The 26,960-nt window shown below is 50.5% G+C and overlaps 1 long non-coding RNA gene across 4 annotated transcripts in view; it reads left to right on the plus strand.

The window, feature by feature from the left end:
• LOC112668440 (uncharacterized) overlaps positions 1-26,960 on the plus strand; it is a 269,115-nt gene that overhangs the window by 228,050 nt on the left and 14,105 nt on the right. For 2 of the 4 annotated variants that reach the window (XR_004812948.1, XR_003141685.1), the window contains one exon: positions 15,807-15,903. The exons of 1 other annotated variant lie outside the window; for it this stretch is intronic. This is a non-coding gene — a long non-coding RNA (uncharacterized LOC112668440). Of the gene's footprint in view, positions 1-15,703; positions 15,904-26,960 lie in introns of all 4 variants that reach the window. One more of the 4 variants, XR_007409289.1, reaches the window with a different exon arrangement.

The following is a 26,960-nucleotide window of genomic DNA, read 5'->3' on the forward strand; positions in this document are numbered from 1 at the left end:
TGTCCTGATAAGAAGAGTGTCTTGCAGACCCTGGTAGTGAGGCCTCACAAGAGATCATCAACAGGGGAGTGAGGCAGTTCACAAAATGGCCTTCTTAAAACAGTGTCTCCTAGAGAAATGATGGCAACTTTCTTTCCATAACAAACCAATGTTACTGAAACAATACTTATTAGCACAGCCCATCTCTTGTGCCCTCTGCATCCCATTCCACATTGCCACCGGCTGTCATGCTCATCTCTTTAAAACTTGGCCTCAGTTCAAATTACAGCAAGATATGTTCCAGAACAGAATGTCTGTAGTTGCACAGGCCAGCGGCACTCACTTACGCGAAAGATAGGATCTGAGTTCAAGTCTCCATTCTCTACTTTCTGATCATGATGTGTGGTCATGTGGGATACCAGGTAAGTAAGTCAGCCTTCTAGGTTGCAATTGGACAGACATATGGAGTAAGGAAACTGGGGGACTGTAGGAGGCGGTCCTCTCCTCAGCCAGCTCCTACTGCATGGAGCACTTGTGTGTGTGTGTGTGTGTGTGTGTGTGTGTGTGTGTGTGTGTGTGTTGGAGGTAAGGCACTTACAGTGACTCCTAAGGTGCTTGTTACCACTATCTGAAGAATACCAGCTGCAGACAGCTTCTTACATGGCCTCAGAAGAGGTGGGAGTTCTTGGGGGAATCCTTGCCTGAACAGGTCATGACTGCATAGTGAAGGGTGTTCCTGGGGCCTGGTTTCTGTCCAAGGATTCCTATAACCCTATCAGGGGTCACTCTCCCAAGGTTTCAGGTGAGGGGCAAGCCTAGGAAGCCCCTTTGGAGCTGGCCTTCTAACTCACTGCTTTCCCCTCATTGCTGTGGCCAGATGTCATTAATGTGCCCCCTAATAAAACCCTTGCTAGATGACTGTAGTCATTAGGTGTTAGCACCATCTAGCAATTTCCTTGGGCTACTAGCAGACAATTGTCCAATGTATGCAGCTCAAAATACAGACCAGCAGAATGACTTAGTGGTCAAGGGGTGCTCTGACATCAAAATGGACATTCCACCAAGGGCCTCCTGCCTCCCTGGACAAGAAAGTCCCTTCAAAGTTGCTTCCTTCATGCTAACATTTCCTACCCTTTGTCAAAACAAGTTAAAAATATAAAGGCAGAGGTGTTCCTGGCTAGCTCAGTTGGTAGAGCATGCAACTCTTGATCTTGGGGTCATGAGTTCAAGCCCTGCATAGAGTTTAAAATAAATAAATAAAATAAAAGGAGAAAAAATTAAAAGGTAGAAAAAAATTTAAAGTAAAATAAGCTAGAAGACAACACCCTAAAAGGAGAGTGGATTGAGTGGTAAATGGTGTTGACGACAAAGATGAAGGCCAGCAAAAAATGCCCACAGGAGGCCCAAAGTGGTAGGTAACCAGAATTGTGGGGGGCAACTGCCCTGTGGCCAGTCAGTGCCAACCTATATTCCTGGCAGGGCTCCCAGAGGTAGTGTCCAAGTCTTGGGAACTACACACACCCCAACCTGAGCTTTGAATGGCTGCCCCTTCAGATACAACTCTTGTGCTTTGGATGACACAGTGGCTCTGGGGTCAACAGATCTCTCCTGTCAAGCAGATGAAGGGAAGCACTTCTTGAGAGAGTCTTCCTAATTTCATCAACTATGATTCCCCTGGGTGTCTTTGCCCTGAGATGTGCCCTAAGCTAGCACCCAGAGTTCCACTTGGCTCCACTGCCCATGGAACGGCCAGTCTAATGGGGATACTTTTTCCTCCCAATTTTATTGAGGTATAGTTAACAAATAAAGTTGTAATGTATTTGAAGTGTACAGTGTGTTGATGTGACATACTTAGACGTTGTCAAAGGATTCCCACAACTGAGTTAAGTAACACATGCATCACCTTACATATTGACCTATTTTTTTTGGGGGGGGGATGTAAACACTGGATTTCTCCTCACCTGGCAAAATTCAGTTATACCATCCAGTGTTATCAACTACTGTCACCGTGTTTTACATGAGATTCTCAGACCTTATTCATCTTAAAACTGGAAGTTTGTACCCTTTTACCAACCTCTCTTCATTTTCCCCCACCCCCAGCCCCTGGGAACCACTTTTGTGCTCTCCATTTCTGTTTCTATGACTCTCACTTTTCTCCTCTCATTTTCATGTAGTCTAGCTTGTCCACCATTCCCTTATGCTTCGTGTTTCTCACACCATGTTTAAGAAATCTTTCCTTACCCTTAGGTCATGAAGATGTTCTCCTTTATGATTTTCTGGAAGCTTTACAGGTTTGCCTTTCACATTTAAGTCCTCAATCCACCTGGTCTTGATTTTTGTGTGTGATGGGAAGTAGGGGCCCTATTTCATTTTTTATCCATATGGACACCCAGTTGTCTCTGTACAATTGACCATGAAGACGATTCCCTCCCCACTCCTGTGCACTGTCTCTTCTGTCATAAATCAGACTTTATCTGTGCATGGGGCTGCCTTCTGGCTCACTCTTCTATCCCACCAGTCTATGTACCAAAACCACAGAATACAGATGTTTCTCAACGGACCCAGGCTGCGTTCATTAGGGATTCGAAGACTAAAGGTTGGGCGTAGCCACGTTAGTAAGGATCTAGAAAATCAATTGGAAAAGCCTGGAGTTGGCACAGGAGGCAAAGGGTTCCTTAGCATGTCAGGGAGCAGAAGAGATTCTTAGGAGGATGGAGAGTCAAGTCAGGTCTCAGCATGGGGGCATGAGACTGAGAAAAGAACACGGGGGTTATTGGAATGTTCAAGACTGAGATCACAGGGGCCTAGATGGAGGAGTGGAAACAGAAAGGGAAGGATGTGTTCAAGAGGCATTGAGAAGATGATGCTAAGCTTTCTAGCCTAGAAACTGAGAGCTGATTCTGGTTTGTGAAAGAGGCCCATAAGGTAGTCGGGGGGTGGGGGGTTGTTTTCTGCTCTTCACTCCTGAAAGTTCAGTTGGTTTTCCAGAGAGCCCTAGTGGTCCTGACTGTGCACAGACCTCATGAGCCAGACTGTTGAGCACTGACAAATTCACCACAGTCACTCGTGGCTTTGGGCTTTGGAGGTTGAAGGGAGACTTTGAGTCATATTCAGGCCCCCTTGGGTGGTCGAGTCACTTTGCATTCTGAACTCAGTTGGAACATAAGGACATCCTAAAACACCATTTGATAAGTAAGCAACTGCATTCCCGATGGCAAAGGTCACCCAGGTTAAAAGAAGAGTAACAATAAAAATAGTGACCAAAACTAAAGGAGAAACTAATTTTTTAATAATAAATTTATTTTTTATTGGTGTTCAATTTGCCAACATACAGAATAACACCCAGTGCTCACCCCGTCAAGTGCCCCCCTCAGTGCCCGTCACCCAGTCACCCCCACCCCCCGCCTTCCTCCCCTTCCACCACCCCTAGTTCGAAGGAGAAACTAATTTAAACAACGACAACAACCACTCAGTTAGCCCTAGGCTAATTCATGGAACACTACAAAACATATCTAATATTGAGGGGCACTTGGGCTGGCTCAGTCGGTAGAGCCTGTGACTCTAGATCTCGGGGTTCTGAGTTCCAGTCCCACGTTGGGGGTAGAGATTACCTACAAGGAGGGAGGCAAACCATAAGAGACTCTTAACTCTAGGGAACAAACTGAGGGTGGCTGGAGGGGAGGTGGGTGGGAGGTGGGTGGGAGTTAATTCCACCTCTAACTGGGTAACTGAGTGATGGGCACTAAGGAAGGCACGGGATGTGATGAGCACTGGGTGTTATCTGCAACTGATGAATCACTAAACTACCTCTGAAACTAATAATACACTACCTGTTAATTAAATTGAATTTAAATTAAAAATGTCAAAAATTAAAAAATATCTTTAAAAAAATAAAAGGTATATTGAATACTTGGTAAATGCCTGAAATGTTCTTTTTTTCTGTTGGCCTAGTCTGTTTAAATGCATGGCAACCTTCCTTGCCATCTCCTACCCCTGCTGATATGTGCCAATGCTTTCAGGTCTCATAGTGTTACTGAAAAGCCAAAAGCATATTTACAGAGACTGGATGTGTATAAAGAGCAGATAAATCAAGTCTCTTGAGAAAATAAAGTCCCACAGCAGATTATATATACTGTAAGAAGACTAAAATACTGTTTGCAACTCAATTACACCACCGATTAGATTTTTAGAAAGAGACCATTCACATTTTAGGTCATAAAACCATTCCCTTAATCCCTTAAACATCAAATAAAATTAAGATTTAAGATAAAAGCCACTTGGTTAACAATGATATGAAAAGCGTTGGCAAGTAATTAAAAGGGATTTGGCAATATAAGAACCAACTAATTCCAGCATATATTTAACAAAGAATTGGGTTATGGGAGGAATTGGTGTTTACTTTTTCTTTTTCTATATGACAATGTAAAAGCCTCTCATCCTAAATACTGCTGATACTTGTGGTGAAATCAGAGGTGCCGGGGGAGCAAGTCTTTGGTGTGAGGGGCCGGATCAGTAAGGCTAAGCCCCTGGAAATGTCTTCCCCTGAAAGCCAGCCAGAGTCCCCAGCCCAATGAAGCCAAACCGTGGCACGGGACACGAAGTTGTTATCCTGAATTTCTCCTTTCTTCCCTGGCCTGAGAGGTATTCTCTTCTCCGGGGCCTTGGGAATCCTACGCTCAAGCCACCTAGCTTGCAAGGGTAGAAGCCTTGTTTCAGAAAAGCTAAAGCTGCAAGTGTCCTGAGCCTAGATACCCCTCCCTGTCATTCATTCACTCGTCCCCTCACTCATCCATTCGTCCACACACATATTTACTCATCCCCTCACTCACTCATCTACACAGTTATCCATTCATTCACTCACTGATTCATTCATCTGATCACTCACTAATATTCACTCACACATTCACTCATTCATTCATCCTCTCACTCATTCATATTCACTCATTCACTCCTCCACTCACTTACCCATTCATTCATTCATTCATTCATCCAGTCACTCACTCATCTATTCATTCACACATTCACTCATTCATCCTCTCACTCACTCATCCATTCACTCATCTACTTGTTCACTCATCCGTTTACTCACACACACACACACACACACACATACTCTCATCCATTCACTTGCTCACGCATTCATTTACTTGCTCATTTCACAAGTGTTTCTTGAGTGCTTGCTGTATGCCTGATGCCAAGAGGGCTGCAGAACATACCAGGCCTTGGCCACTACTGTCAAAGAGCTGATTCCTAATGAGAGACAGAAGAATAAACAAAGTAACCACAACACAGGGCAGAAGAAAATAAGGGCAATGTGGAGGTCAGAAGAGCCAGGGTGTGCAGGAGAAGTTAATTCCACCTCTACAAATCTACCTCATGTTCTTCTTTCTTTTATTGCCTCTCTTGGCCACTAGAGCGTCAGCTCCATGAGAGAAGAGACCTTTATTGGCCTTGTTCACTGCTATAGCCCACTGCCTGCCACTCGGTGGGTGCCCATTAAGATTTATGTTGAATGAATGAGTATATTGTGGGGGAAGGAGGGAGAAATGTGATGGAGGTCTCTTTGGAAATGCTTCACAGAAAAGGGAATCCCGGAGATGGGCCATGAAAAATGAAAAGGGTCTTGGCAGACAAGCAGAACTGACAGGCACCTTGGCCTGAGGGGTTAGCAGGAGCGATGGCCCAGGAGCTGGAAATGGCCTGCCATACTCAGGGAACAGAGTGGTCCTACACAGAGAAAGGAATGTGGCACACCAGGAGAATGGTGCCAAATACGGCTGGGGCCGAAGCAGCAGGAGGACGTGCCGGGTGCTCTCCTGCATGTGTTGGGGTCTAGAGAAAGAAAGTTGATATCCACTTACTGAAGAAGCTGCATGCCCAGTGGGCCCAAGACTTGCAGCCTGGGAGACCGCAGAAGAGCTCTGATTCCCTCTCCCAAGTACCTACCGAGCACCTACTGTGTGTGCAAGCAAAGACCAACACAGAAGAAACAACTAGTAGCAGAAGCCATAATAGGAAGGGCCCTGGCAGGCGAGGAGGCAGGGGTGGGCCCCAAGCTGGGCCTCCCAGTCTGGCTGTCAGGCCCGTGATGGGGACAGGCCAGCTGATCCCCAAGGGCCCCTGCAGGCTTGACATTCTGGGACTCTAATTAAAGAAGGGAAAACTTCATTCCAGATATCTGGGGAAATCCTAGGGCTCAATTTCACCTCCCAGAGCTGGCAGTTCAGCTGGCACTGGGGCAGTTAGAAGAAATGGAATGGAAATCCAGAGAGCCTGCATCAGCCTAATTGTCTCTCAGCAGACTTGTTTGCTTCTAGATGTCAGCAACTCTTTTAGGAATGCACAGCAGCAGCCTTTTCACAGGCAAGGGGCTGCAGTTTGGTTTCTGATCATTTCTTTATACATCATGAAGAGGATGGGTCCCATAGGCCATGAGGAAATCAAAGATCCAGATCCTTCCAAACCTAGCTTCCAAGAAATCAGACAGGAAAGGTAGAGCCGTAGTCCAGTGGAACACAGGGTCACTGTTGTCATAAAGACATCTCCGTTCTCATGGAAGTCGATCCCACAGGCAGCTTAGAGGGAAGCCCCTATTCCAGAAGGCTCAGCTGGGCTGTCCCCTCTGGGCCAGTGCAGCTGGGGCCTGTGAGAGGCACATGTGTCACTCCTGACATGGAAGCTATGCCTGCACAAAGAAACCAGCTTAGAGAGAAGGGCTGCAACCAGTAAAACAACTGCTTACTGGGAAATCTCCAGAACTAGTCATGAGAAACAAAATCAGTACACACCTCACACAAGCTCTAGTTGCTTACTTCCGTGGTCTAACTCAAGTTCGGTACCTAAAAAGTGTGAGCACTGCATGGTCCAAGGTGGACACCCATCCTGGGGAGGCCCAACAAAGCCACTCAATGTGTTTAAGGTTGAAAGTAAAGGCTTCCCATCAGTACAGGGGGATATGAGGTGAGTGCGTGGATGGGGGATGGAGGAGGCCAAGCCCTGAGAGGAGTTCAGCCTTGGCACCTGCTACCTGTGGCACCATTGCTAGGTGGGAAGCAGAGGTGTGGCCGGCCCAAAGGAACAGGGTAAGATCTATCCATGGAACCAAAGATCGAGGAGCCCATATGTTGTTCTGGAGGACGGGCCAGGGGAGGAATTAGGAAGGCTCCAGAGACCGAGGAACTCCCTTCAGGCATTTCCTCAGTCGTATCTGTGTGTGTGTGTGTGTGCATGCATGTGTATGAGGAAAGGTGTGGAAGCTCAAGTTTGGTCATAGGCTGTTGGAGAAGTTTAAGGAATATCCAGGTGGACATGTCCAGCAGACTGTTGGACATGCAACTCTGGGCTGAGGGACAGGCGGGTGGGGAGCCCTGCTGGGAGCCCAGGGGCGAAGACCCCTCACCCACCCTCCACCTCCTCCTTGGTTGCCTCGGCCACCAGGTCCCTCAGGGGGTTTGGGGTTCAAGCAAACCCCTGTGGAGCCCCGCAGCCCCCGTCTGGGCCTTCAGGCCCCCGCGCTGGCCTGGGGCTGGGGTCCTGCGGGGCCTCGCTACCTGCCCTAAGTGGGACCCAGGGCCGGGGCCCCGTGCCGGGCTGGCCTCTCCCTGCCCCCCACCCCTTCCCCGGGCCTTCATCCCCAGGCTTGTCCTGTGGAGGTCTCACTCTCCAGGGCCGGCCCTCTGCCCCGTGGCACCAGCTGGCCGTCCGAGGAGGCCCAGGGGAGGGCTCGGTAAGGATGGGGCCCGGGGGCTGAAGCCCTGTCCCTAAACCCCCCCCCCGACAGCCTGGGAGGGAAAGGGGCAAGGGGGAGGGAGGCAAGGGGCAGGGAAAGAAGGGAGGTGGGAGGGCACCCCGGCTTTCCTGGGCACCCACTAGAAGAAGCCCCCTCAGCCAGCACCAGGGCCAACTCAGGACGGGGGTAGCTACTTCGGAGACGTGTCCTGCACTCTGGAGGGCCATGTGCTCGACACATGCCATCTTCAGCAGGTGCCCCGGGTCAGCAGACCAGGCCAACCGAGTCCCTGATGAGAGAATCTCCCAGCGGCCCCAGCCTTGGACGGTTGCTCCTGGGGGTCTCGGATGGGGCTTCTGGGTACTCTAGGACCACAGGTGCCTGGGGAGACCCTGTAGAGAGCCCTGGCCAAGGACACAGGGACCCGGGCTGGCCCCGACTTGCCTGTCGCCTTGGCCACAGCCCCTGCCCCCTGGGGGCCTGGTCTCCCCACCTGTCAGCGGCTTGGCCAGGGGACCTGGCTGACCTGAAGGGCCCTGCCTATCCCTCCCCCGGGCTCTGAGGGACCGGCAGGCTCAGGGCTCCAGGCTCCAGGCATGCCAGTCCCCCTGAGCCACCCCTCCAGGCCTGTCACCACTCCCGGGACAGAGCGCTCCCTCCCACTGTGGGGCTGATAGAGTGTCATCCCCAGCTCATCCTCTCCCCACCCAGGGCAGTGCTAGTTCAGAGCTCCTCTAGCCCACCCAGCATGGGCTCCTGGGGCTGAGGGTCGGTTCCTGGGCAGTGTCCTTTGCTTGTTTTCTGCCTCTTGTTCATATTATTTTTAGCCCACTTCACCGGGCTCTCTCTGGCCTCGGCAAAATGGGAGCGTGCCCAGAGAAACTGGTGAGCACATTAACCATGGAGGCAGGCAGAGGGTCTGCTGAGGGCCTGGGAGGCCATCTGAGAAATTGTTTGACCAGCTTCATCTATTTATTAGTGTGCTTGGAAACTGCTATTTATATTTTAACCCTCCAGGGACAGCCATGAATCTCTGGATACAAAGAGTTGGTATATTTCCAGCCTTGAAAGTAAGAAATAATCAGTAGTTACAGACCTCTCCAAGACTGCCAGGGTGGGAGGCTGTGGACAGTGGGGCCCTGAGTGGAGTGCCCTGAGAGGAGCTGCTGGGGGCTCTGGGTGGCACCACTCCCCCACCCCCTCAGCTGGCGGGGGGTGGGGTGGAGGGGGTTGGCCAGTCACAGTGACAATCGATATAAGCAAAGGGTAGAATAAGCTGGAGCCAAAGTCAAGGCCAGGGTTCCTTCCTTCCGTGTAAGAAGGTGGCATTCCCAGGCCTCGAAGCCCCCTCTCCCCTCGCCCCATCCCTGCAAGTGTCTGCGGCCAGCCCCGTGCCCCGCCTCTGAGCAGGTGCCAAGTGCCCTGGGCCAGCTGAATCTGCCCTGCTCCTACCACTGCCTCCCCAGAGGGGCTGACAGATGGCACTGAGGCCACTGAGGGGTCAGAATCCTGCCTCCAGCACAGCCCAGGCTCAGGGCCCCTGCCACACCTCAGACCCTCGATTTTGAAGCAGGCTGAGAAAATGCATAATACGAAGACTTTTCCACCCAGAGCTGTTTGGGTCTCAGACGCCCCGGTGTTTGGTCTGCTATAATGGTGATGTTTTGGGATGCTTATCCATAAGCACTGTAACAATCTGCTGTGACCCACTTGTTGTTTGGGGAGCACTGGCTGCTGTCTGTGCGGCTTGCTAACGGGAGACAGTTTAAGGAGTGTGTAGACATAACTGAGTTCTTCCTAGAGCAAGACTAGTTCGTGGGCATCTCAGAACTTAACAGGAGAGAAGCTCCTGAAACCCGGCAGCCCCCTCCCACGAGGTCTTTTTGTCTGGCTCATGGCACCCAGCGATGTGCATTTCAATTCCTGGCCCAGGGAGTGGTTTTCTGGGGGGTCTGACAGCTCTGATGGTCTCGTTTGCCAAGCACCTTGCATTCCTGGCACCCTGAGTCCTGCCCACCCCGGGGCGTACACTGGCGCTGGAAGGGAGGAAGCCCCCACCCGGGCCCAGCCACCGCGCCTGAGTAGCTCAATTAACACGTGGAGCCCAGAGTTTAAGGCAAAATCTACATACATCATAATCTAAAAGCAAACATTTGCCTGTGATAGCTCTAATTTATGCATAGAATCAGTTTACTGTTTGCGTTTTAATTATTATTATTTTTTTGAATAGCTTGGTGGCAGAAAACCAAAGCCTGCTGAGTTTTATATTATACTCTGTGGCTTATTTGCTGGTGTGTTTCTTTCCACCCAAAACATCTCATTAATACAGGTAATCGAGATACTTTATGTTGCAACCTTTCATGCTCATAAAACAAACTGAATGAAAATGTAGCTAATCTGTAGAGCAGGTTTTCTCCCTTTTTTTTTCTTTTGTGGTCTCATCAGACAAGTTGGCAAATCCGTGGTGAGAGAGTTAGGCTGAAATAAGAAAATGAACTAAATTCCCTGCAGAGGTCCGGTCAGGGAGTTTTACTGGCCCCAAAGACGTGAGGTTCCACGAGGGTTCCCTTAACACGACGCCCAGGAGAGGCACTTTTTTTCTTTTGGCCTTCGTTTCACAGAGTGTTTGCCTGAAGAGAGGTCCTTTGGGCCCCAACAAGTTGGGTGAGGACCCAGGGGCCAGGCGAGGGGGTCAGAGGCCACAGGCCACAGGCCATAAAAGCCACGGGGCGGAGCAGAACCAGCTCCCGCAAGCCCGAGGCCCGCCTTCTCCCCCGCGGAACCTTGTGCACCTGCCCTGGGAGCTGCCTTTCTTCCGAGCATCCCGGCCTCCTTGGCAGGCTGCTGAGTCCAGACAGGCTATCTCTGAGGCCCCTCTGCTGGCCAGACAAGAAGCCAGGAGGTGATCTAAGAGCACCCGACTCCATATCCTTGCTTTTGGGCCTCGGTGGCCCGAGGAAACTCCTCTGGGACCTCAGCCTAGAGCTTAAGGCTCTTGGAGGTGCCTTGGAAGTAAGAGAGGGCGCTGGCGGAAGAGGAAGGCTCTGGGGCCCAGCCCCGCGCATCTTGGGGCTTTGCAGAAGCATCTCCCCTCCCTTCTGAGCCCTGGCCCTGTCACTTCCCCATGCCTGCTTTGGCTGGGGACCCAAATCCCCAGGAAACAAAGAGGCTATTTAGGTGCAAACATCCCTAATGAATAAAGAAAGGAGAGTCACTTGCCAGATTATTGAAAGCAAGTTGTCTAAACCATTTCTCTTTAGCCTGCATGCTGGCCCCAGGGGCCCTGTAAGGCTCAGAGCAGCCCTCGAAAGCCTGTCTCCAGAATCCCTCCTGGAACCAGTTACCTGCAAAGGAGCAATGGCCAAGCAGCGTGCAAAGGTGCCTGCCTCCCGGGAGCAGCTGTGTGCCCAGGCTCTTCGCAGCCAACAGATGCTACACCAGCCTCGTCACTGGGGCGCTGAGGCTGAGGAAGCGGCCACAAGGGACTGGCGACTCCTTGGACATTTCCTGAGGGGCGGCCAGGGTCACTGCTGCCGGCCCGGTGCTCTGCCTTGGACCACGCGTGGCTGGTCAGGAGCCAGGTGGCTTAGAAGCCGCGCTGGCCTTGAAGGGAGTCTTCCAGTGTGGCCTTGGAAAAGGCTGGGGTAGAAAGGAAGAATCCCAGGGCGGGGACTCGTTTCCTTGTCTGCCATTCCTCCCTCAACTCCAGTATTAAAACGTTTTGCAGACTCCACGTAACAGCTAGCGACGCTTTTATTATCTGTCGCTCAAGGAACACAGAAGGGCCAGGCGTCGTCTAAAGATGCAAGGCGGGTCCAGCCCTGGCCAGACAGTGTTCCGTGTGCTCGTGGCCCTGTGACCGCGCGGCCGTAATGCCCCCGTTCATTTGCCCGGCCAACGTTTCCTGAGTGCCCAGGATGTGCCCAGGCTGTGTCCAATGCTAGGCCCCAAGCCACAAGAGAGACATGGCCCCTGCCCTCGGTGAGTGCACAGTCTACCGGGGGAGGCAGATGAGAACCATACGCAATCTTTGAGAAAGTACCCCTGGGCTGGAATCCGGGTGGCAGCAGGTTCGTGCTCCCTGCGAAGGTGCTAAGGAGAGGATCCTTCTGCACGTCGTTCTCAAGCTTCTGGTGGTGCCTTGGTTCATGGCTGTGTCCCTCCAGCCTCTGCTCCCCAGAAACCCCCCTCCCCCCCATCTTCACAGGCCATCTCCTTCTTCTCTGCATTGCTCCTCTTCTTAGGACACTTGTCATTGGATTTAGGACCCACTCAGATAATCCAGGATGAGCTCAACTTGAAGTCCTTACCTTGATTACATCTGCAAAGACCTTTTTCGGGTCACACTCACAGGTTCCAGGTGGATATATCTTTTGGGTGCCACCACTCAATTCGCAACAGTATGAACATAGGGGTCTTGGGAGCACACAGCATCTTGGAGGCCAGTGCTCCCCAGAGCTGGCTGCTACTGCTGTCACGCTTGAGCAGGTCCTCCTGCCACATGGGACACACGAATTCCAGTGTGGTGGATATTGGAGTCTGCATTTCCTCTGAGTTGCTTATTTCTCTCTCCCAACCACAAAGCCTCCCTGGTCAAGTCAGTAAATAAAGAAAAGCAAAAGAGAGAGAAAAGAGAAGAGAAGAGTCTCATGAAGGATATATATATTCCTCCGTTCAGCCACCACAGGTGTTTTCCCAAAGGCCAGCTTGCCTCTTGCCCTTATAAGCCTTTGATGGCTCCCTAGTGCCCATGAGATACTCCTGAGCTGCTCGGTCTGGCCCTCAGCATCAGGTGGACCTAGCCTACCTCTCTAGCTGTCCTCTCCCCACTCCCCCACCCGTCCTCACGCACATCCATACCATACCTGTCCCCTTCTTCCCCAGCATACCCCGGCCTCCTCTGTCCCCAGACCTCTGCTCACTTCTTCCTCACCTGAAATATTTTCCACACCTGTTTGCTTTCGTTCCACCTGTCCAGGTTCAGCTCAAACCCAGCACTTTCTAGAAGCCTTCCTAGCCCTGCAGAGCTGAGAAGGATTCCCTCTGCCCTAGTCCCTTCCTGAGGGTCCAAGGGTCCAAGGATCCATATCAGGGTGGCCAGTTCTCCTGACTAGGAGTCTCTACCCCTGGGGGATGGGGCTGACCTTGCCTTCCAGTCCCTGACACCTCGCACCCAGTCAGATATGCAATGGATTTTTGCAGAAAAAAATTGAAGGGGATGGGTGCATCTTGTTGCTTCTTCCATTGTTTAGTCGGCAAGAAAGTAAGCCAATTCCAAGGGAGGGGAAGAGGTAGGAAAACCAGGTAGGATAGAAGGGGTCCGGAGTCATCAAGCACAGCAGATGGAGTCCAAAGCTCTTGACTCCTGCCCTGGCCTCGCCTGCTGCCCCTTTTCTGCAGGATGCCCCCAGTCCAGAATCTCTCAGGCACCCCCCACCTTGTCTTGGCAAAGTGGTCTTGGCACGGGGACTTAGGGTTCTATCTGTTGACACCTGAGACGAGTGTAGATACTGCTCGGACTGCCCAAGGCTGTGCAGAAGTTCCCCCAAGCTCCCCTCCTGCTTTCTCCTTGTTTCAGCTAAAGCCATCCTCTTCCTCTCTGCTCCTCTGGCTGCTGGAACGTAAGCTCCACTCCAAGGCCCTGGCTAGACATCATACCCAAACCCTGACTCAACAGCACCCCCAGACTCTGTGCCCAGAACCCCCCTGACAGGCCCTCCTTCTCCTGATGAACAGCTCCTCAGGGAGCTGTCATCAGCCGCCCCCTTGTGTCCCGCCCACTCAGGGACTTGCTGGTCCTGTCACCAGCCTCTGCACACCTGCTCCCATGGGAGCATCAGCTCAAGGGCTCCATCTCACTGTCACCACAGTGTGGGGAGGGGACAGAGCATGAACTCCGACATCAGCCCTGGGGTCACATCGTGGCTCTGCCCTCTACTTGCTCGTTACCCTGCTCTAAGCATCAGTGCCCAATGAACTCGTTCATTCCCTCCCTCAATACAAAAACCTTTATGGGTGCCAGGCACACTACAGGCTAGGGATCCAGGGTGCGAGGGGGGAGGCGAGAATAGAAACTCACAGCTTGGTCTTGTGAGGCAAGAGGCATGCAAATAATAATGATAAAAGGAGGCCGGGGCTATAATGTGGGCCCCCCCCCCCCGTACTGTGCTCTGATGTGACTGCAGAGCTGCTACCAATTTCCCACTCTCAAGCATGATATTATAGAAGCACAGTGAAGAGCTAGGGGCTAGAGAATTCTGCAGTTGCAATAGAAAGTCATTTTTCCTGCAAGGATTTCAATAAGAAGGATTTTTTTTTTTTTGGAAGAATAACTGTGGGTGTATTTGGCTATGGCAAGCTTAGATAATCGGCTGTTCTAATGGTCAGAACAGACACGAACATCGCAGAGCCCATCCCCCGCGGCACAGAAAGCCAAAGTCAAGTCTCTGAACCACCAAAATATTGTGTGTCTGTGTCCCGGATTTTAAGATGCTGTGACGGCTAAGATGCAAATAATCTGATTGGAGTTTTTCAGGAAGAAATAAAGCGACAGCAAAACTACATTCCAAGTGGCCACAGATAGTGGCGAGTGCCACAGCATTTATGCGTGAGAAGGCACGGGCTCTGAAAATTCCCTTGGGGGTGCACCCCCCACCCACAAAGGTCGGGGCCCTGAGGTGCCACCAGCCTCTCCACTAGCCCAGGGCCTCATCTACCAGTCACAGGAGACACTGTCGCCCTCTCCCACCTCCACCTCCCAACTGCTATCATAACCGGTCGCAAGCTGCGTGATGCCACTCTGCATCCTAGCCATGCTTGGCTTTTCCGTCCCATGGGAGTCATGACAGGAGACATGCTCACGTGCACAGGGGTGACTCGGGGCCAGGAACAGTTTCATCCTCCACCCCCGGGAGGGGTCCGAGGCCTGGACCGCTGGAGCAGCTGACACATGGCAGGGAAGCAAGCAGGGCAAGAACAATATTTAGCCAGAGAGCTGACAAGATTGGTGGTTGACCGGCTGTGGGGAGAAAAGAGATCTGGGAGTGCCCAGGTTTCCGGGCAATTGCTGAGACATGTACCCCAGGAGAGAGGGAAAAAAAGGTGCCAGGTAAGATAACTGCAGGGCCGGATCCACCAGTGCATGGAGTGGGTGCTGAGGCGCCTGCTTTCCTGGGATCCAGCTCCACAGGGTTTGGGGAGGAGCCCGGAGGCTCAGAGTTGCTGGGCTGGGCTGGCCAGGGGACATCTCCGCGGGGCCACCTCTGGGGTTGGAAATTCCTCTTCACTTTCCTGAATCCATCAGCAGCCCAGCAAGTGCCCCCGAGCCACTCTGATCTTCCAGGCCTAAGGCGGCTGTGCAGTCCCATAGCCTGGGCCCCCCCCCCCCCCCCCCGCCAGGGTCCCCGGCCCTGCACCCCGGGGCCAAGGGAAGGGTCCCATCTGCCCTCGGCTGATGCTCCGAAGTGTTAGCTTAGGGACTGGTGGTGGTTTCTGGTCGGTTCTTTCTTCTCCCTCCTCTTTCCCTCTGCCTCTCCGAGGAGCGTACACTGGCTTCCTGTGGCTGCCCTAACAAATGACCCCAAACTTGGAGGCTCAAAACAACAGAAATGTATTCATTTATGCAGAAATGTATGGATGGATGAGTGAGTGGATGGATGCATGGATGGATTCTCTCCCAGTTCTGGAGGCCGGAGTAGAAATCAAGGTGTCTGCAGGGCCCTGCTCCCTCTGAAGGCTCCGAGGAAGAATCTCCCATCACCTCTTGGTTTCTGGTGGCCCCCAAAGGCCCTTAGCTTGTGGCTGCATCCCCCAATCTCTGCCCCCAGCTTTCCAGCCCCTTCTTCCCTGTGTGCTTTAAATCTCCTTCTTTCCCTCTCTTATAACGCCTGTCATTGGGTTTAGGGGCCTCCTGGATAATCCAGACCATCTCATCTGGAGATCCTTCACTTCATTGCATCTACACAGACCCTTTTTCAAATAAGTTCATGTTCACAGGTTCCAGGCAGGCGTATCTTTTGGAGGCCACCGTTCTACACACCATAGTATGACTATTAGGATTCCCTGTCAACCCCAAGGTCACAGGCCATGTCCCCCACAGGACACTCAGAGCCAAGTGCCCACAGCCACGCCAGGAAGCAAGACCACAGCTTGTTCGACTCTCGAGTAGTCATCGGGAAAGCGGCCCTGGAAGTCAGGTGAGAGGGAGACTCTTCCCCTGTTTTCAGCAGGTGTTGAGAGGGCATCTGCCATGTACCAGTGCGTGTTGCTGGGGCCCTGAAGGAAAGGCCCCTCCAGGGAGCCACTGGTGTCTTGGGCTCCTGCTCCTGCCTTTGGGGCTGCCCAGACTCCTCCTTGGGGACTCTTTCATTGTCCTATTGGGGCCAGAGGCACATGCCAGCCAGAGGCAGCAGGCCCCAAAGCACAGAGGGTCCCCACCCTGACCCCAGGACGAAAGACCCCGGAGGAGTACTACCCTGTCACTTCAGGCCACTTTACTGAGATCTGCGGGCCAAGGTGTGCCTGAGCCAGTACGAAGCGGCACAGAGCGGGATGTGGAGGTGTTTTGCGACCTGCAAAGGGCCCTGCAGGAGGCATTCATTGAAATGCGGGGCCATTCCTCCCACCTGTGTGGCCAAGGGGCCAGGACTGATCTGTCTCAGGCCTAGGATGGGGCTAACCACCGCCCCTCCTGCTGGGAGGGCTGGAGGTGGAAGGCACTGGGAGGGGAGCCCATGCGAAGCTTGGCCCCCTCAACTCATTTCTGAGAAGTAGTGATGGAACAGAACATGAGAAAGACCATGTCTTTCACCAGAGGGGGGAGGGGACAACCCAGTGACCAATTTCGGTGATTAGCTGCAAGAAGAGGGCCCTTTATTCCAGGCGTGTGTATGCCTTTTAATTTCCTCTTGTGGGCTCCTGAGGGGGCCCGGTAACCATGCAATTGGTATTCCTCGCAGGCCTCAGAGGATGCGGGCACTCTCTCGGAGCCGGCTCCAGGTGGTACCGAGTGCCACCTGCACTCCCCGCTTCCCCATTAAGTGCTCCGCACAAACCTGCCCTGGGCAGGGGAGGGGAGGTGGCGGGCGGGGACTGGGTCTGCCCAGGGGCTCGAGCGGGTCTCCTCCCGGTCTGGAGGCAGCGGTGGCAGCAGCAGCAGCAGCAGCAGCAGCAGCGAGGTCCGAGTTGAAGTTGGCACCTTCTAGCTTTGTGGGAAACAACATAAAAACGTACTATTAGTGGTAAAGGGACCTGGTCCCCTTAAGCAATTGAAGGCACACAAGTTACAAAGCAGACCAATTAAGGGCTGGTGATTTGCATTACAAGGAGACCCTTTGCTCCAGAAAAGGAGTTCTCCAGGGGCTGCTGTAGACGGAGCCCCAGGGGGCTTGAAGATTCCATTTGCTGTACCGGGTTTCTGCCCACAACTGGGCCGCTGGCTCCGCACTCTGTGGTGTCCACCCCGCGCCTCTGTATGACTTCTGACCAGCCTACCGGGTCCAAGATGTGCCCCACGGCCTGGGCCCCGCCAGCCCCCTGGCCAGCATACTGGCCAGCATGCACACACCCCTTCTTTGCCAGGCCCTGGCAGTTTCTCCAAAACAGTGTGGTTCCTCCCTGGGCTGGCACCTGGCTTTGCAGATGAACAGAGTGGCCAAGCGTGGGGGGGAGGGGGCTGAGCAGGGAGGGGGCTGGGGGGCTGCAGGAGTGGGGCATGGGACACCTGAATTTCTGTGCCCCTGAGCCACCTGCAAGTGGCAGGGCATGTTCCCTCTTTGAAGCCTTAGTGTCCACCTCTGTAGAACGAGGGCACTTGCAGCTTCTCCATTTCAGAAACTCCACCCCTGAGCTGGCGGGGTGGCCCTGGGGATGTCCTTGGCCTACTAAGTGGGAGAAGGACATTGCCCTGGGTCATGCCTAGACTAACAGTGACGGGGAAACATGAAATGCATCTGGAAAGTCGTTTCGAAATTGTGATGTTTACAGACGCTGGAGACATGGAGGGAGGGTGGTGGCCAGTGTCCTCCTAGAAAGGGCATCTTAAAAGTTACCTGCGCGCCATCTAAGCACTCAGATGGTCTGAAATCTAAAAGACGGTCTGAAAGCTCAGTGGGTGAGGTGGTTCACCGATCAGCTTGGCGGGCTCCGAGATGTTTCCAGTCCAGTCACTGCTCTGTGAAGAAAGCTCCTTGCCCTGCGGGGTAAAATTCAGGAAGCAGTAGATTCCCAACATGCAAAGCTTGAGTGTCACAGAGCTTGAATGGACTGGAGATCAGAATGTAGTAGGGGCTTAAGAGAATGACTTGGAAGTGCCCAATAGAAATAGAATTTTCGAATAAGAGTTAATTTTGGGGGGCGCCTGGGTGGCTCAGTCGGTGAAGCTTCCAGCTCTTGATTTCCGCTCAGGTCAGGATGTCAGGTTCGTGGGACTGAGCCCCGCGCTGGGGGCTCCACGCAGCACATGGAGGCTGCTTAGGACGCTGCTTAGGACTCTCCTTCCACCGCTGCCCACACCCCCCTGCTTGTGCATGTGCGCTCTCTCTCTCTCTCTCTAAAAAAATGGATTTTTCAAACTTGCCCAGGTTCTGGGACTCACAAAGTAAAGATGCTGGGGTTACTGGGGGTGGCGGTGGTAGCAGTGCTTTCTTTGTCCCTGCTCCCCCTCACCATTGCTGAGACTGAGCAGTTCGTAGACACTCTAAAGATGCAGACACCTGTCAAAGTTGTTCTGGCAAGTTCTGAAATCCAGGTGTCAACCAGGGGGTTGTCGGAGCTAGGAATGTGAGGGCTAAAAAATGGGCCAGGAAAAAAAGGCCAAGGAGGAAAAACAAGAACAGAGAAAGAAGCTAAGAGGAGGGGAGACCGGGAGGTGAGAGTGGAGAAGGAATGCTGTCAGTTCCTGGTGATTTTAATTTTCACATCGCCAAGTGCCACCCGGGTGTCTCCCATGACACTTTCCCGTGCCACTTACTGTGGCTCCTGGGAAGGACCTCAGGGAGGGAGGGAAGAGTGAGTTAGGGAAGAGTGTGGAAGGGAAGACTCTTCCCTCCCAGCCCGATCTGCCGATGTGCCTCTGTTAGGCCACAGAGGAAGGAAGAGCCTCCAAGAGTTGCCAAAGGTCTCCTCTCTCCAAGGGCAGTGGCTCATTTCCACGGCCACCAGAGTGAGAACACTGTCCCTAGCTGCCCTCCTGGACCGTGCTCACCTCAGTGCCACAGGGCCCGGAGTCAGACGGAAGCTGCCTTGGGTTGGTGGGGACACCCAGGCAGGGTTCAGGGAAGAAGGCAGTGCCGGAGTCCAGAAGTCACTGGTCCTGTCTGGGTCAGCAAGGGCCTGACTCTCCCAAACCCTCGGGCCAAAGGACATGCCACGGCCTCCAGGCTTCTAGTCCCTTCCTTGAAGGATCGGCAAGTCACACGCAGAGCCTCAAGCAAGGGACTTCCAGCTGGTGGCTTCCAGCAGCTTCCTGCTCCTGAACCACCATCGTCTCCCCCTGAAGTCCCACCATCCTTCGCCCCTGACCCACGCAGGCCTTGGGGAGGCTCTGCCTCCATCTGTGGGGGGAGCCCTGGCCTCTGCCAGCTTTGCCACTAGGCAGCCCTATCGGTTTCCCTCGGCTGCTGTAACAAATTACCACCCGCCTGGTGGCTTCCCACAAGGCAGATTTACTCGCGGACAGTCCTGGAGGGTGGAAGGCCACAGTTGGTCCCACTTGGCTAAAGTCCAGGTGTCAGCTGGGCTGCTTGCCTCTGAAGCCCATCAGGAGAGAATCAGTCTCCTCGCCCTTTGTGGCTTCATGGATGTGCGTCCCCGCTGTCTCCGCTTTTGGCATCACAGGCTCTTTCCCTGTCCTCTCTGCCCCTCCCCATGAGGATGCTTGTGATGGCATTTAGGGCCCACCCAGAGAGTCCAGGGGGATCTCTCCTTCTCGGGATCCTTCGTCATATCCACAGGGTCCCCTTTGCTGTATAGTATTCGTGGTTTCCAGAGACCAGGACACCGATCTTTGCGGAGGCCAGCCTGCCACACCAAGTGTGGGTCTCTGGGCAACTGAGTCAGCTCGCCTCTCTGACCCAGGCTTGTTTGCGGACCTCTTGGTTCAGGGAAGACGGCAGATGTTGGCACTTTAGAGACCTTCTAGTGAAGACTCCTGTAACTGGGGGCTGCTTCTTCTATGAAGCTGAGGGCCACTCAGTTGGGCCATCCCCGGCCTCCCCAGGTTTGCCTTGAGTGCACTCCAGGTGGAACTCGGCCCCCAGCCGACTGACTCCTTCTGCCCTGTCCCAACGAGTGACAGTGCAGACTGGAAGGTCCTTGGGTGGGTGGCAGCCATTCTGGCTGTGATCCCAGGCACTGGCAAGTGATCATCTCAGTTGTCCAAACTTTCTCTTCCCAATGTGCCGTGGGGTGGTTCCAGGGAGATCCACATGGATATAAATAGGATCAGGAGTGCCAAGCCCTGTTTGTCCTCTGAGTGGCACTCAAAGGAGTCCGTGCTTGTCCCCTCTTTGCTGCCTTGGGACCCGGCCACAGCAGCAAGGCACAAGTGCCCCTTGGCATTGGTCCTATCCCGGGCCTCTGCCAGTTTCTGGTGGATGGGACCCAACCATCAGCCCCAGGATCGGTGGGGGGAATGTGGCCGCTATTCCCCAAGGCAGCCTGGCTTCCAAGGAGGTGGCTTCCACTTGGTGTGCTGCCCTGCCTGGTTCAAGTCTGCAGCCTCTTCCCGAAGGGCTGTGATGTCTTAGGAGCATCCCACGATTTCCCAGGGCCTTCTCCAGCCATCTGCGTGGCTGGGACGCCTGAAAGCCCCAAGGAAGGGTAGGATGGTGACACTCTTTCTATTTTATAGATGAGAGGATGGAGCCAGGGGGAACTAACTTGCCCAGGTCTCTCTCTCTCTCTCTCTCTCTCTCTCTCTCTCTCACACACACACACACACACACACACACACATATGGGGAACTGGCAGCAGAAGCCCCCTTGCCCAAACTCAAGTCTTGGGATTGCAGGCTCTGCACTCGAGGTACCTCTACCCTCTCTCTGAATGCAGGAGGCTACACAGCAATGTTGGCCAGGCATTATCAGATTATTCTCCTGTGTCCTTCTGAACACAGTTCCACGGCAGACCCTTAGGCACTCCATGGCGGCCCCGCTGCTTAGAAAGCCCACTCCACGTGCCATGCCAAATGACCTTGATGTAGGAATTGGTCACTCTGTTTCTCTAACAGGAATCCGAATGCACATTTTGCGTACCTATTTGCCTGTTTCCATTGGTCTTTGCTTTGTTTTTTCTTTGTGAACTATATAAGGCCCATCTGCACCAGTTACGGAACCTGAGCTGTAGATAGACACAGTCATGTCTCATGTTGGTGGCCTGACCCCCAAGGCAGGTAAGGATGCTAGAAATAAAATGACTCACTTCCATCAGGATTTGGGGGTGAGAAAGCAGCCCCCTCCCAAAGCAAGTTTAAGCATCAGTGTCCAGACACACCTTGAGGGATGCCAGGACACCTGGTCTGGGACCTGATTTAGTTAATTCCAGAGCAGCAGTTTACACACTGTGGGCAGGGACCCCTAAGGGCAGCTGCCTTTTCTATTCGCCTTCAACAACTGCACGGTGAGCTTTTTCTAGAGGCAGCACAGGGAATATCACAGCAGCCTGGATGCACGAGCAGATACAAGAATGCAGCCGTCTTCTGTTGAGCATGACATTGAAGAGATTTGCAAAAATGTAAAACGATGTCACTTTCCTCAGTGGTCATTTTCCTTTTTGGATAATATAGTATTTATGTTAACATTCAATGGGTACATTATTGTTGTTTTAAAATGAGTTAATAGATAATTTAAAGTTTGCTCAGTCTAAATTCTGAAATTTGTAAATATCGAGAGAGAGAAAGAATCGTCATAACCAAGAGTCCTGTGAAGTCCTTGATAATTGTTGGAATGTAAAGGGACCCTGAGGCCAATAAGTTTGAGAACTGCTCTCCTTGAAATCAAGTGACACTCTCATTGGACATTTGGGGACACTATGTGGAGCAGGAAATATCCCAAGGCCTCCTGGTGCCTTATTGACAGAAACAGGATTCAATCCAGGTCTTTTGAGTGCCCAAGCCTTGATTTCCAGGGCATTTTTTTAAAAGCTTCAGCAACTTGGCTTGACGGCAAAGGCCTAGCTAAACCAAGGTTTCCAGGTATTTGAATCTCCAGTGAGTCTAAGCTCTCTAGCCACAAGGTAGAGGATTTTACTCCTCACACACCACCTTGAAGAGTTAAGGTAAGGAGAGAAACTCGCTTAGACCATGCGACGAGCCAGGGGCCTCGTAGAACCACGATCGAGGCTTCAATTGCTCTTATACCAGGGACTCTGGCCAAGCAGAAGAGAGCCTCCCCAGGCCAACAAAAAGTATTAAAGTTAGTCAGGGCTCATCATTGAACTTTGCAGACTCTTGAAAAGGTTGAGTGCCCAGACATCAGCCGGCTCCCCAACCCTGTCCACAAGAGATTTCAGTTCCAGCTTACCTCCCATCTTCAAGTTGCTCCTGCACCTGCACAGAGTACCTGAAACCCAGGTAGTTCCCCTAACCGCCCTTGTTCTTTCATCACCATCCAGGCCACCGCGATGCAACCCGTGTGCACAGACTATTAAAAAGTGCTGTCTTCATGCTCCATGGGCCCTTCAATCAAACCCCATTTCTTTTATTTTAGTAGCACTGGTGCCCTTGTGTTATTCCAGACATCAGATTGTCTGAGCTATGGAATTGACATTCGTTCTCTATGAATTGATACTGGAAAGTGAGAGGGGAGGGGCTGTGACTTGGGTGCTGTTGGCGGGTGTTAGTAATGAAACCCCAGCCCTGCACTCGTTACACACAGTGGCTTTCAAACAAGCTTGACATTGCTCGCTGGTGCTCTTCCAACCCATTTGCAAACTGAGAAGGGAGCTGTTGAATCTTGCTTTGCAATAGACTTCTGCGGCATCCTTTTCGGGGAGTCTCCAATTTCCCAGTCCTGGCAGTGGGTCAGGTAGAGGGCTCAGCACTGCTGGGAGGGCTAGCCAAGGAAGGAAGGAGAGCAGGCTCTGGAGGAGGAGGGCCCCACAACTCTGCTCTTCACCCTCTCCCCGACACGTATCATTAACTATTAACCAAGAACCATCATTTTTGTGGATTTGTCACAATTGCCTTCTACAACTGGCTTCCTTGGTGCTGTGCTAATTATCCATATGTGCTCTGAGGCACATTTGTGAATGCCAATCATTTATTTCCAATTTACATAATCACGGAGGGCTGTTGATAACATAGAAATGCTTCGGAGTCAATGCATTAGCATTTGCCTCCAGATCATTTTACGCTCTGGCTTGACAAGTTCATTCCTCTCATAAATGAATTTAACCTTTTGCATCCCTGGAGCAGCCAGGGAAACTGCCCGTGTCTCTTCAAGGGCCATTTGTCTCACATGACGTCTCAAGTTAGGTGCTCTCTTGTGCTTAGAGGTTTCTTTTGCTTATATTCAAACCCCCCCCCCAAAAAACAAAAAAGTGACAACTTCCAAAGCTGACAGAAGAAGAAACAGAAAATTTGAGTAGTCCAGTATCTATCAATGAAGTTGCAAATTAGTTAAAAACCATCCTGCAAAGAACCCCCACTTGTGTATCCTTCTAAGCACTTAAGGAAGAAATAACTCTAGTTTTACATAAGCTCTTGCAGAGTATAGAAAAGGGGGAGCACCCCCTTTCCTGATGAAATCACTGTGACCTTGACTCCAAGGTTACAGTGGCACCCAGCCAGAGGCACCTGGCTGGTTCAGTCACTAGAGCATGTAAGTCTTAGTTTCAGGGTCATGATTTCAAGCCCCATGTTGGGCGTGGGGCCTACTTAAAAAAAAAGAAGAGGAAAAAAAAAAAAGAAGAGGAAAAAAATGTTAGCTCATCAAATCCAATATATATATATGTACACCTATAATATGAATCTATATATGTGTTTATATACACACATAAATATATACATATAGATATATCCCCATTTAAATTACACTTGTGTATATATATGTCCATGCATATGTATTCATATATATTTATTGTCCCATTTGTGTGTGTGTATGTGTGTGTGTGTGTGTTTGTGTAGACAGAAAAAAAGGAAAAGAGGGAGCACTTCATATTCATGATGTTTTCAGGAATCACCTCCTTGTACTCCAATACTTAACCCCGTGTCTGCTTCTAGGGAAAAATATTTTAATTCAACAACCAATTGAGTTTTATTCTAGGTATGCAAGGGTGGCTTAATATTAGAAAATCAATCCATCTGATTAATCATATTAACAGGAAAAAGGGAGAAAATCATAGAATTATTTAAATATACCCAGAAAAAGCATTTGACAACATTCACAGGTGTCCATGGTCAAGCAAATGAACAAACAAAAATCTCTTCACAAATGAGGAATAGAAGAGAACTTTCTAGTCAGATAAAAGGAAGCTACAAATGCTATAGCAACCATCATAATCAACAGTGAAATGTTAGAATCTTTACCCATAGATTGGGAATGAGAAAAGGTTGTCCACTATCCTCACTTCCATTCTACATTGTACCAGGGGTCCAATCTTGTTTAATAGAAAATAAATAAATCTATTGACAAGCTACATGATTGCATACATAATAAATCCAATAAAATCTATAAACTATTAGAATTTGTAAAATAGCAGGATACAAAGTCTATATATAGGACTTTCCTTGATAGGAATCAGTTACATTTTCATATATCAGCAACAAGTAAATAGCAGATAAAATGAGAAAAGAAGGCAGCCTGGGTGGCTCAGCAGTTTAGCGCCGCCTTCAATCCAGGGCCTGATCATGGAGACCTGGGATTGAGTCCCACGTTGGGCTCCCCGCATGGAGCCTGCTTCTCCCTCTGCCTGTGTCTCTGCCTCTCTCTCTCTCTGTGTCTCTCATGAATAAATAAATAAAATCTTCTAAAAAATTGAGAAAAGATGCCACTTACAATATCAAAAAGCATCAAATACCTAAGACTAAACCCTAGAAATAAATGAAAGATGTCTGAAACTTCTACCCAGAAAATAAGAAAACATCATTGAAAGACATTAAGAAAATCTAAATAAAAGGAGGGATATGCTATTAGTAAGGGGCTGGAACACCAAATATCGTAAATATATACACTTTCCTCACATTACCTCATAGATTTGACTCAATCCTAATAAAGATCCAAGCCCGCTTAAAAGTTCTTTTTAACATTGCTAGATATCAAAAATTCTATAATAATAAGACAATGTGACATTGATGCAAGGACAGTTAGAAGTCAATTTGAAAATGGAACAGAATGGAGTCCAGAAACAGACCCACACATAGATCATTAGTTGATTACGAAGAAGAGCGTCTCTTCAATAAATGATTATGGGCCAATTGAATGTCATATGGAAAAAGTACAGTGTGACTCGTTCTTCATGTTACATACCCAAACCAATTCTAGGTGAAGTGTAAACAGTAGCTCACATGGGACACTGAATGCACAAACCATATTAAATATATAATACATTAGACTGCATTAAAATTATCAACTTTTGTTTATCAAAACAAAACATTTATTTTTATTTTTTTTAATTTATTTTTTATTGGTGTTCAATTTACTAACATACAGAATAACACCCAGTGCCCGTCACCCATTCACTCCCACCCCCCGCCCTCCTCCCCTTCTACCACCCCTAGTTCGTTTCCCAGAGTTAGCAGTCTTTACGTTCTGTCTCCCTTTCTGGTATTTCCCACACATTTCTTCTCCCTTCCCTTATATTCCCTTTCACTATTATTTATATTCCCCAAATGAATGAGAACATATAATGTTTGTCCTTCTCCGACTGACTTACTTCACTCAGCATAATACCCTCCAGTTCCATCCACGTTGAAGCAAATGGTGGGTATTTGTCATTTCTAATAGCTGAGTAATATTCCATTGTATACATAAACCACATCTTCTTTATCCATTCATCTTTCGTTGGACACCGAGGCTCCTTCCACAGTTTGGCTATCGTGGCCATTGCTGCTATAAACATCGGGGTGCAGGTGTCCCGGCGTTTCATTGCATTTGTATCTTTGGGGTAAATCCCCAACAGTGCAATTGCTGGGTCGTAGGGCAGGTCTATTTTTAACTGTTTGAGGAACCTCCACACAGTTTTTCAGAGTGGCTGCACCAGTTCACATTCCCACCAACAGTGTATGAGGGTTCCCTTTTCTCCGCATCCTCTCCAACATTTGTTGTTTCCTGCCTTGTTAATTTTCCCCATTCTCACTGGTGTGAGGTGGTATCTCATTGTGGTTTTGATTTGTATTTCCCTGATGGCAAGTGATGCAGAGCATTTTCTCATATGCATGTTGGCCATGTCTATGTCTTCCTCTGTGAGATTTCTGTTCATGTCTTTTGCCCATTTCATGATTGGATTGTTTGTTTCTTTGGTGTTGAGTTTAATAAGTTCTTTATAGATCTTGGAAACTAGCCCTTTATCTGATATGTCATTTGCAAATATCTTCTCCCATTCTGTAGGTTGTCTTTGAGTTTCAAAACAAAACATTTAGAGTGGAAAAGCAGTGAGAAGATACTTGCAATATATATATTTAGGTTCTTTGCCAATTTTTCTATTTAAGTGTCTGTCTTGGGGTGCCTGGGTGGCTCAGTAGGTTAGGCATCTGCCTTAGGCTCAGGTCCTGATCCCAGGGTGCTGGGATCAGTAGCCCTGCATTGTCAGGCTCCCTGCTTAGCGGGGAGTATGCTTCTCCCACTCCCTCTGCTGTTCATCCCTCCCACCCATCCCCCTGCCACTTGTGCTCTCTAGCTCTCTCTCCTTCTCTGTTAAATAAATAAATAAAATCTTTTTTAAAAAATAAAGCAAAATTTAAAAAAAAGAAGTGTCCATCTTTTTCATATTGATTTATAGGCATTCTTTATATATTATACATTTTTTATTTATCAATGAGAGAGAGAGAGAGAGAGAGGCAGAGACACAGGCAGAGGGAGAAGCAGACTCAATGCAGGGAGCCTGATGAGGGACTCGATCTTGGGACTCCAGGATCACGCCCCAGCCCAAAGGCAGGTGCTAAACCACTGATCCACCCAGGGATCCCCTATATTATACATTTTAGAGAGTTCTCTGAGCTATATGTCCAGAATATATATCCAAACAACTTTCTAAAATATATAAAGAGATCCTACAAAGTAATAAGAAAACACAGATACCCCAATAGAAAATGTGG

The sequence above is a fragment of the Canis lupus genome, chromosome X, assembly GCF_003254725.2.
Source record: "Canis lupus dingo isolate Sandy chromosome X, ASM325472v2, whole genome shotgun sequence".
Taxonomy (NCBI): Eukaryota; Metazoa; Chordata; class Mammalia; order Carnivora; family Canidae; genus Canis; species Canis lupus.